The sequence below is a fragment of the Carassius gibelio genome, chromosome A15, assembly GCF_023724105.1.
Source record: "Carassius gibelio isolate Cgi1373 ecotype wild population from Czech Republic chromosome A15, carGib1.2-hapl.c, whole genome shotgun sequence".
NCBI lineage: Eukaryota > Metazoa > Chordata > Actinopteri > Cypriniformes > Cyprinidae > Carassius > Carassius gibelio.
The window spans coordinates 17095936-17106378 of NC_068385.1; the positions used below are offsets into that span (position 1 = coordinate 17095936).

A 10443-nucleotide genomic window follows, 5' to 3' on the forward strand; every position below is an offset into this window, starting at 1 on the left:
AGCACTCAAAGCGCTTTACATAGACAAGGGGGTATCTCCTCATCCACCACCAGTGTGCAGCATCCACCTGGATGATGCGACGGCAGCCATAGTGCGCCAGAACGCCCACCACACACCAGCTTACTGGTGGTGAGGAGACGGAGTGATGAAGCCAATCAGTAGATATATAGTGGATTTAATCCAACAAGCAAAGGTTTACATACACAGGAGCTTAGGGATGGCATTTAACAGCAGATGGGAAACAAGGGGCAGAACTCATTATAAATACATATACACCAATGGGACACGCCTGGGAGCGGAATTAATCAAACATAGCTGGAACAAAAATTCACACTATGAGGACAAGAACAGGAGAGACCAATTAAGGAAAACGGGAACTAAACAGGAACAAACACATAACAAAAACGTATCTAACTATGTCATTTTTATTTGAGAGCTGCGATGGAATACAAGATTTTATCTGAATTACCGCCTACATTTTGTAGCTTGACTGATGTGTTCACTAAGACTGGATAAAAGATAACCCAAAAATGGTTACATCTAAATAAAATGGTTTTATTTAAGTCAAAAATAATATTTACTCCACTGAACAAACATATTTACATCAATATACAGACAAAAGTAAATTTTATGGGTTAAATAAGTTATAATCAGATTTAATGTATAATGACATTACCTTTTTTTTTACAGTGTACACAAAAAGCTTCATAAAATGATTTTGTATGCAGTAGCATAGAGAAAATAACAGATTCAGTCTTCAGAATGACTTGCGTGGGTTCAGGAAGACATAATTTTCATTCTGAGATTAGCTATTCTCTTACATTTGCTTTGATATGAGATGAGTCATATCCCTATGATATAGCAGTTAAACAAATTCATATTCAATATGGACACCCTATTCTATACCATATTACAATATATCTAGGTTCTTACTTTGATAAATGCATGTGAAAGAAAAATGGTCATATCAGAAATATTTAGAGTTATTAAATTAAAATGAACATATCACCTTATTCAAATGCAATCACAATGAATGGTGCTGTTTAGTGGACTTTAAAAGATATGAACTTGACAGTACAAATTTTATCCCAGTCCAGCCCTGTATATTACTGTAGAGACACATAATTTAACACACATCTGATGAATATTAGAATATCATATTGTATTAAAGAAAAAAAAATAAGAGATAATTTGTCTAAAAAAAAAAAAAAACATTGCAAATTTACTTATATCATATTCTCAATTCAGCAATAAAGTCAGAACTTCCAAGAGTACAAAATGTATGTGTGTTTGAACCATGAACCATGAGGTCTTTGCAGATGTTTAATTATTGGATTCAACGTGAAATCTTTTGCAGTATTCAGACATGTAAAATCCAGATCTAGTTGTAGCCATCATGGATTTTCTTCTGGCATAGACAGGTGATCTTTGATAGATGGATGTGTCAAAATTGTGTCCTGTTCTGTGTTTACTTCTACTGGTAATTCCATTCTAAATAGTGGAGCTGTTAGCAGAATGATGGGGATTGAATTACCGCTCTGAGATTTAAATATCAGTTCTCTTCAAGGGTTGCTTATATCATCTTATAGCAATTGTGCAATTATGCAATACTCTGACAGGTGAGAGTTCTGCCGCAAAGCTAGTGCTGAGCTTTGATAAGTGTCTTTTTCTTGAAGTGCAGCATTGTGCTGGAGGGGGGGTTCATCAAACAACCAGAGCAGGGGTGGTCATGTGATGAGCACATGAAACAAGTGGAAAGACAGAAATAGAGCTAGATGTTCTACCACTGTGAGGATGCTTTGAAAATGCCCTATGTGCGGTAACAGTGCCTCTGCACTGCCGCTAAATCAAAGTGTCTTCATGCACCAACTGGAAATCCCCAAACCTCAAGTCCAGATTTTCCTGGAATGAGGATGCACTATACCAAGAATGTTAACACTGGGGGTGGGTTATGGTTTTGCATCACAGATATTGGTCATTTCACATTTCTGTCATAAAAAAATTGTCAAATATTAAATTTTTTGCTACTTCAGTCTTACCTCACACTATGAAAGAATTGCTTCGGAGTTAATTTTCTGTCTCTGTGAAAAGTAAATCCTGCCTTCTTTGATTTCCTTATTTATTAATTTTGGCATTGATGAGTTTTGGCCATTTTTAACTTAAGCTATTAATAGTTTACAGTGTTATCCATAAAGCCTGAGATGCCGAGATTCACTGACCTATGGGAATGTCCCTTAGGAATGAGGAAAGGTGGCAGCTAAACTCTCAAATATGCCAACACTAATATTGCCTGGGGCCGCAGGTTATTACATCACCCCATCTTCTGCTCTGCCCTCTAGGTTTGATTCAACAGCTGTGTCTTCATTCATTCTCAGGTTGCTTCACAAGTCCCAGTTTTGGAGACAAAGCATTCAGTTGTTTTAACTTCATAAACCTCTCTGTAGGTTCAAGGGTTTCACAAAGGAAACAGTGAAAAGAAAAAAGCCTTGAAAGACTGTTCTGATAAATAAGAAAAAAAGGAAGACTTGCCATCTATCAAACATTAAGTAAGAATGCCTTATCATGACACGCTGGAATACAGCAATTATTCAGGACTGAGTCACAATTCAGACCATTAATAATGAAAGCAGACAAATATGTGATTGTCACTGTGGGCTTTTGTGAATGACAATCTTCAACTGAATGTTGAGAAGCAATCCAGCAACAAGATATCAATATTCTTCTCATATTTCACCTATCACATGTGAAATACAGGGAGGCCACCGCTAGTCGTCACTTACAGCAAAGTGTATTTCTAAAGGGAAGACTCAGTTTTCTGTGCTTTGTTAGCCTTTTCCTATTACCTTGTATGACCCATATTGTATTATGAGTTAATTCTTTACTGTAGATGGATGCTGCGTTTCCTAATGTTTTGGTACAGTACACATTAAGTTTGCATCTGATATCGGTTTTGACACATATTGAGTAATAGCAAGTATGCGGTTCGCATCAAAACATAATAAATATGAACGTGCATGACACAAAGCAGATTTCTTTCTTTTTACAGTGACCTCTGAATTATTGATATTGTTAAGTGCCATACCAGATATTTAAATAAAATCAACATTAATCAACTGATGACACTTGGCTGCTTATCTGTGACTGTGTCAAGGAAATTATTAATCCACAGCTATTTCATTTGTGATTCTTGAGCCAGCCAGTCCCATATTTTCATTTACATTTATTTTTTGCACATATGCTTTCTAAACAAACCTATTTACAGGAATGTGCATATAGCTTCACAACAATTACTCATCACCAGATAGAACAGCATAAAAATCAGTCTTTGATGATAGAGAATGAGTATTTTCAATCATATCTAATTTTAATGCAATTTTCTTTAGATGTCTCCAAAACACAAACCCAATTCATGTAAATCAAGCTCTTCAAATCAAATAAAGATTCACATATTGATTAAAGTCATTGCACCTTTTTTAAAGTGAAATGTCCAGTGCATTTTCTCTGAAAGATTGAAGGATTTGACATTTTATTACAGTGGTTTCTACTCTTTTTGTTGAGTGTCATGACTAGTGTTTCAAAGGATTTGTGGATTTTGAGTGCTCAGTCTTGCAAATGCTTTATGTACAGGGATGTTTTTGGAGCTTAAATCTAGGTACAGTCGTGTTTTTGAGCAAATTCTGTTGTTCATCACTTTTTTTTTATTTTTTGCATTCTATTTAAAATTACACCCTAGTTGAGATCCTTCTAGTTTTCTAGTTGTGCTAGAAAAATAGGACTAATCCTGTTTTATAAAAAATACAAATAAAAATCACCTGCTTTAATAACTTAGTAAGTAAGGCATCTTTCTTTTCAGTTTGTTTTGCAGTTTGGAAAAACCATCACATGCGCACAGTGACCAACTACTTCATAGTGAACCTGTCCTTCGCAGACATCCTGGTCACAATCACATGTCTTCCTGCGAGTCTTGTGGTGGACATCACAGAAACCTGGTTCTTCGGACAGACCCTGTGCAAGATACTGCCTTACTTACAGGTGAGGAAACTGACAGCATATGTACATTTAGCACTATACTTGCCCTCTCAAAATGAAGTTTCAAATGTTTTGAGATCTGTACATTTGTGAATTATGACACCTTTGATCTTGAACATCTATTACTTCTGACACATCAGTTTACCAACCTGCAGATCTTGCTGCTAGAGGCTGTGTGCGCATTTTGTAAGTGAATGCTTTGCTTCCCCATCAATAAATCACATTAACAGTTTATTTATTTTTTATTTTTTTTGAGCTACAGATGTACTGCCATGATATGACATTCTTGTCAACATCAATAGATGAAACAAATAGATTTCCTGAGGATGACAACATGCTCCTCTGGTCAGTTTTTCAGAACACATTTACTCAACCTTCTTTTCTTGGAAGGGTCTGATGGATGGACTTTAATATTTCAGCTTTAATATGCTCTTTATAAATACCCTTTACAGTTTGAGAGCTACAAGTATCGTTTGTTTCTTCTACATTCCTGATAACCATGGTTTTCTTATATTTTCTAATATTAATGAGAGTTTTGAAGTTATCAAGACTGAGGAAGCAGCTGTGAGCCTTGGCTGCAGTTACTTCAAGTGTTGATATGTGCCTGAATAAAATCACTTGTTTTTAATCACATTCATGCCTTTTGACTCTCAAAGAAAGTCAAGTTGATTGATGCCAATATTATGTACTGTAGGATGCTTGTATCTTGCAAATGTGTGCCAGACACTTAAGCTCAAACTTCTTTGAGCAGAGGCTTAGAACAAAGGCAGAACATCACAAGTAATTCTACTTGAGCAGCACTAGAGTGTGGAAAAGTCTAATATAAATGCTATGCCAAAGCATTCAGACATTCGCCGTATAAAGCACTTCAAAAGCATATCTGTAGGAAATTGACTAATTGGCACAGAAAACATGCATTGAAAATCAAGCAATGATCATATCATCTGATGTCCTGTTGTTTTTTAAATAGGGTACTGGTCTTTTAGAAATTGAATTTCAACAATCCACAACTACATTATACCTTACACCACAACTGAAAATATATATATGTCAGTAAATCAAAGCAATCCGATCAGAATCCTTCAGTTACTGCAAAATACATTCATACATTCATGATGATCACCCACGATGGTCGTCATTTCAAATTTTCTAAACCATTTTATGGGTTTACATTTATGTATTTGGTGGCATGATTACTGCTTCACTGATTTTAGCAAGTTAATGTTTTAGACCAGGGTTTCCCAAACGAGGCATCATGGGGGAACTGCAGGGGGTTTGTGAGTTGATGAAAAACTAATAATTAATTACACTGAATGTAAAATTAAAATAAATGGGCCTGCACGATAATTGCAAAATGATCTTCTTTTAATCGCCTCAGAGCAGCTTGGTTCACAGTAAATGCAGTGACTCCATCTCTGCTTGTGCTGTGAATTGAGCATACATTTGGCAATACAGCATGTGCTAGGTTTACTTTATTTACATGCTTACATCATTTCTTGGACAAAACTTTTGTGGACAGACGTTTACAGCATTTCACCAGTATTTCACCAAAATAAAAGATCAAGGGTTGGAATGTTTGAAAGTGAAGAAATCAATGCATAAAAAGTCATATGCATATTTGACTGTGGACTTAATCACAATAAAAAGATTTAACTTTAAAGTCAAGCTACAAATTAAAAATAAAACACCAATACAATATTAAATATTTATTATATTTAACTGCATGTCATGAGAACATTTACCAACATCAGAGAAACATGAACATGCAAATGTTGTTGAATTATTAAAATAGTAACTATTAAGTTCTAAGAGTAGGGACACACCAAACTGACGCAGAAGAGCTAGCACTGAGGAAAACCAATGTCGTTGCCTCATGTCATCTCACATCGTCTGTGTCTGGGCAAAATAGTTGCAACAGAACACACTGGACAGACTACAGTCGACAGCCAACTAGCATATCAGCAAACACAGAATGTTGCCCTGCTATTCTATGGTTCCCTTTCCTATTTCGATACATATCATGACACAGGACTGCACTGAATTTTACCTCAGTAGAATTTAGTGAAACAGCTGTCTATGAAACACTGCATACTTTACCACAGTACAATATAGGTAGTGGCATATGTAAATACATCTGTCGTTGATGATTAGCATGGCTGGATTGAGTTATCTGAGAAAACTGTACCTTCGTGGGTTGTGGTTCAAAGTGGGTTATGTATCAATGATCAAAAGCACGATCAGAAATGCAGCATTCGGCTAGTGGCAAGACAGCAACGTAATGACATCATATAATAAAAAAAAAAAGACAATTTGACAAATTTCTGGATTTTTATAAGGAAAAAAAACAGACCACATAGATTGTTATACTAGATAAATAAAATGTGCACTGTTTTTATTTTATTTTTATTTTACAAAATTCCCAATTATTTATAACTTCTAATATTCTTCTAATATTATAACTTCTAATATTTGTTCAGCTTTACATTTTTATTTCAACGTAGTAATTAGCAATTAATGTTTTAAATTTAACTTTATATTTGAACAGATTTTACAGCATTAAAATTTGTCAAGGGTCAATATCATGCTATCTGCATCTCCTGCACTCCATCAAGCTACTCCCATAATAGCTGTCATCACTCAAATTAATGCACGACTCAACATCATCTGTGTGTAAGACTCTAATACAATGGTGTAATTATTGTAATTATTATATGACAAATACATTTTTCAGTGAGTAAAACGTGACTCACAAAAAGTGTATATTGTATTAAAGGCATTATATTATCTTTTAATTTTAAATGATTATTATTATAAATTATTGTACCTAGATCAATTGGATACTCTAGTAAAAAAGTAGCGATGGTAGCGAACAGATTTTAAGTATCAGTTCTGCTTAAATAGATCGGTCCCACTTTATATTAGGTGGCCTTAACTACTATCTACTTACATAAAAAAATAAGTACAATGTACTTATTGTGTTCATATTGTATTGTTAAACACTTTTGCTGCTATTGAGGTGGGATGGGGTAAGGTTAGGGAGAGGGTTGGAGGTATGAGTAAGTTTAAGGGTGGGTTAAGGTGTAAAGTATGGGTCAACAGTGTAATTATAAATGTAATAACAGAAATTAAATACAGATGTAATTACTTGTAGTTTTTTTTTTTTTTTTTTTATAAGTACAATGTAAAAACATGTATGTACACAATAATTACATTGTACTAAATTATTAATTAAAATGTAAGTACATAGTAGTTAAGGCCACTTAATATAAAGTGGGTCCAAAAGATCTAATCCTGTTTACATGAAATAAACTCGCTCCAGAGCAGGTTTGAGCTTACAGACCTGTTGCTATGACAGCAACTCTAGGATGAGCTTCGAAGAACCAATCAATCCAAGATCATCCCAAATCGTCAACAGTCAATTCCAGCTAACTGAGTTCGCAATGTACAAAAACAGGGTAGCACTTTATTTTACAGTCCTGTTCCTCATGTACATACTAGGTACTTATTATAGTAATTACAATAACTATGTAATAACTAGGTACTAACCCTGAACCTACCCCTAAACCTAACCTTACGCCATGTAGTTACCTTGAATTATCATAACTTTCTTAGATAAGTACACTGTAAGTGCACTATAAGTACAAGTACACTTGCTGTAAAATAAAGTGCAACCAAGAACAGGCCCCACACTCTTAAAAGAAATGGTTCTATTTAGAACCAAAAATGGTTCTATCACCCGCTTCATATATGGAACTCCAAAATGGTTCTATATAGAACCACTTTAATGGGTTCCATAAAAAGAACCCCAAATGGTTCTTTGAATCCAAGTTAGATGGTTCTATATAGAACCATTTAAGTGTTCTTTATTATTAAACAAGTTAAAATTATTATTGAATAAGAAAATATAAACAATCCAGAAAATTCAAAATGTTTAAATTTATTCAACTGTTTATACAAAAATATTAGTGTCATTTAAAATTGCACCTCTGTATACTCTGTATTAGACAGCAAATTTCACATTTAAGATGTTTAATTACATTTAACCATTTAGTTTGAATTATTTCATTTAAGCATTTTCACTTTGTAATAAACATACATAAGCTTGTTTACGTACATATACAGTACTTCACTTTTACATATATCTCTGAAATGAGGAAAAACAAATCATTTTTGATATTTAACAGTGCAGATAAAAATCAATACATGAACTGTTAAAACAACTATTAAATAGCTCTACAATTTACACAAGTTGACTGTACATTTTCAGTACAGGTTTTGGTGTTCTTTTGCCGTGCTGTTGTCTAAGTTTAAGCATATATTTTTAAATAAAAGTCATTGTGTGCTTAATGTCAACCGGGTACTGCACATTGAAGAGAAAATAGACTGCAAATAGGCATTCCACAGCCTGTGTCATGTCAATGTCTGCCTCTCTTATGATGTTCACATTGTCCATTATAATGCTGACACTTTCAGCCTTGAGGGGATCAGGAGAGCCGTTAAACACTATGGTTGGTGTAGCACCTTTGGGTTCCTGTAAAACAAACATTTCACCTTTTGAGTGCTTTTCACCAATTAACAGAAGTCATCAAATAGACTTAAAAATGACCCCATAATTTACTTACCAAAAAAACAACCAATGTATATGACTGTTTCTACAGTTTAACACAATCTGAGATATATTTAATAATAAAAAGCTTTGTAATGTGTTTGAATGTCAACATTACCACGTCAGTTCCACTTTGATTACTTTGAATCTCATCGGTTCTTTCGTTCTTTTAAATGAATAGTTCATGACACAACACAGATATGACAGCTAAAAACGTGACACGCAAGAACCAACAAGACTCATAATTATCGATGTAAAGCTGATGTGCCACCCCATTGGATGTTATTCCCTTATCTATACATAGTCTAATTATAGCAACCTATCTTGGCAAATGTAATCTCACTAACGTACTATTTGTACATACCATTTTGCTTTAGAAGACAAGTATTAACCCCTGGAGTTGTATAGATTTATTTTATGATTTAAATTGGGGTGCTATTCAATGACATTACAAAGCAGTGCAAACAGTACAAAGTTTATGACTAAGGAAGAGAGTGAGTAAATTATAGGGTAAATTTAATTTTTTTTTAATTGTTACAAATTTGGCATAAGGGTGAGTAAACTGACTAATATTTTTATATTTGCATGAACAGTTCCTTTAATTCAATTCAAGTGCATCAAATGTTAATGAAACTACAGAAGACTATACTTACACTATCTACACAGTAGAGGAAGCTGGCGTTTTCTCTAAATAGTGCTGGCAATAAAATGAGTGCAGCATTACTAACGAGACCTACAAACAGATACAAATTATTGTATATTAGGTACAGAATTCAATTAAAGGGATAGTTTACCCAAAAATGAAAATTCTGTCATCATTCACTCACTCTTTTCATTTTAAACCTATATAGCTTTCTTTCTTCAGCATGACACACAAAAAAAAATATTTTGAAGAATGTTGGTAACCGAACAATGCTGGTACTCATTCACTTCTATTATATAGACACCAAACCAATGGGCACTGTCGTTGTTTGGTTACCATCGTTCTTCAAAATATCTTCTACTGTGTTCTGAAGAAGAAAGCCATAAAGATTTGAAATGACAAGAGGTGAGTAAAGGATGAAGATTTTTATTTGGGGGTTAACTGTTCCTTTAATATTTGCATTATTTTAATACATGTTTTCACTTATACAATTTATAGGAGCTACAACCTTTACATTGACAATGCAAACAAACAATGCAACTTTACACTGGGCATTGAACAGATAGGTTAGATGGGGAAAGATATATGGTGTAGTTACCTTCTGTGGTTTCCTCTGCTAGTCCAATGAGATTGGCGTAGTTTTTTTTTTTTTTTTTTTGACTTCCTTCTTTTGCACTCCTGATGATGTTTGGGGCCATTTCATTCAGAGATGTTTCCATGTTCTTCGCCAAGTCTGTTCCAAACCTCATTTTCATTTCATGCAGCATCTTAAATACAAAACAACAGTACATGCTGTCTCAGTCCCAATAACACAGTTTTTAAATCAATTCCAAGCAAAGAATTTTGGTTGTTCTCTGGCAGATCATCTTCAGGAACCTCCTCCTCACTTTCATTGTTCTCTTCAAATAATGTAGCCTTTTCAAATAGGGGATGATGCAAAACTTGTCTGTGCTTTCGATATATATGGTTTCTGTAACTTGCAACAGTTTTATATCTTCTAAAACATCCCTCAATGTCACAGGTAAAACTAAAATCTACTTGGTGGTTATGTTGCACTTGCAGGTGAGTTAGAAACTTTGTGAGCTGAAACTTCACAACATCACAAAATGAACATTTATAAATTTTCATCTATAACGTTACCTCTGAAACTTTCTTTTGCATCAAT

General features: G+C 34.2%; 1 long non-coding RNA gene across 1 annotated transcript; it reads right to left on the minus strand.

The window, feature by feature from the left end:
• Nucleotides 1-8005: 8005 nt before the first annotated feature.
• Nucleotides 8006-10028, minus strand: LOC128028644 (uncharacterized). Its single transcript, XR_008187196.1, has 3 exons — nt 9877-10028; nt 9289-9368; nt 8006-8560 (listed from the first exon to the last, which is right to left on the minus strand). It is a non-coding gene; the product is annotated as an uncharacterized LOC128028644 (long non-coding RNA).
• Between the last annotated feature and the right edge of the window lie 415 nt (nt 10029-10443).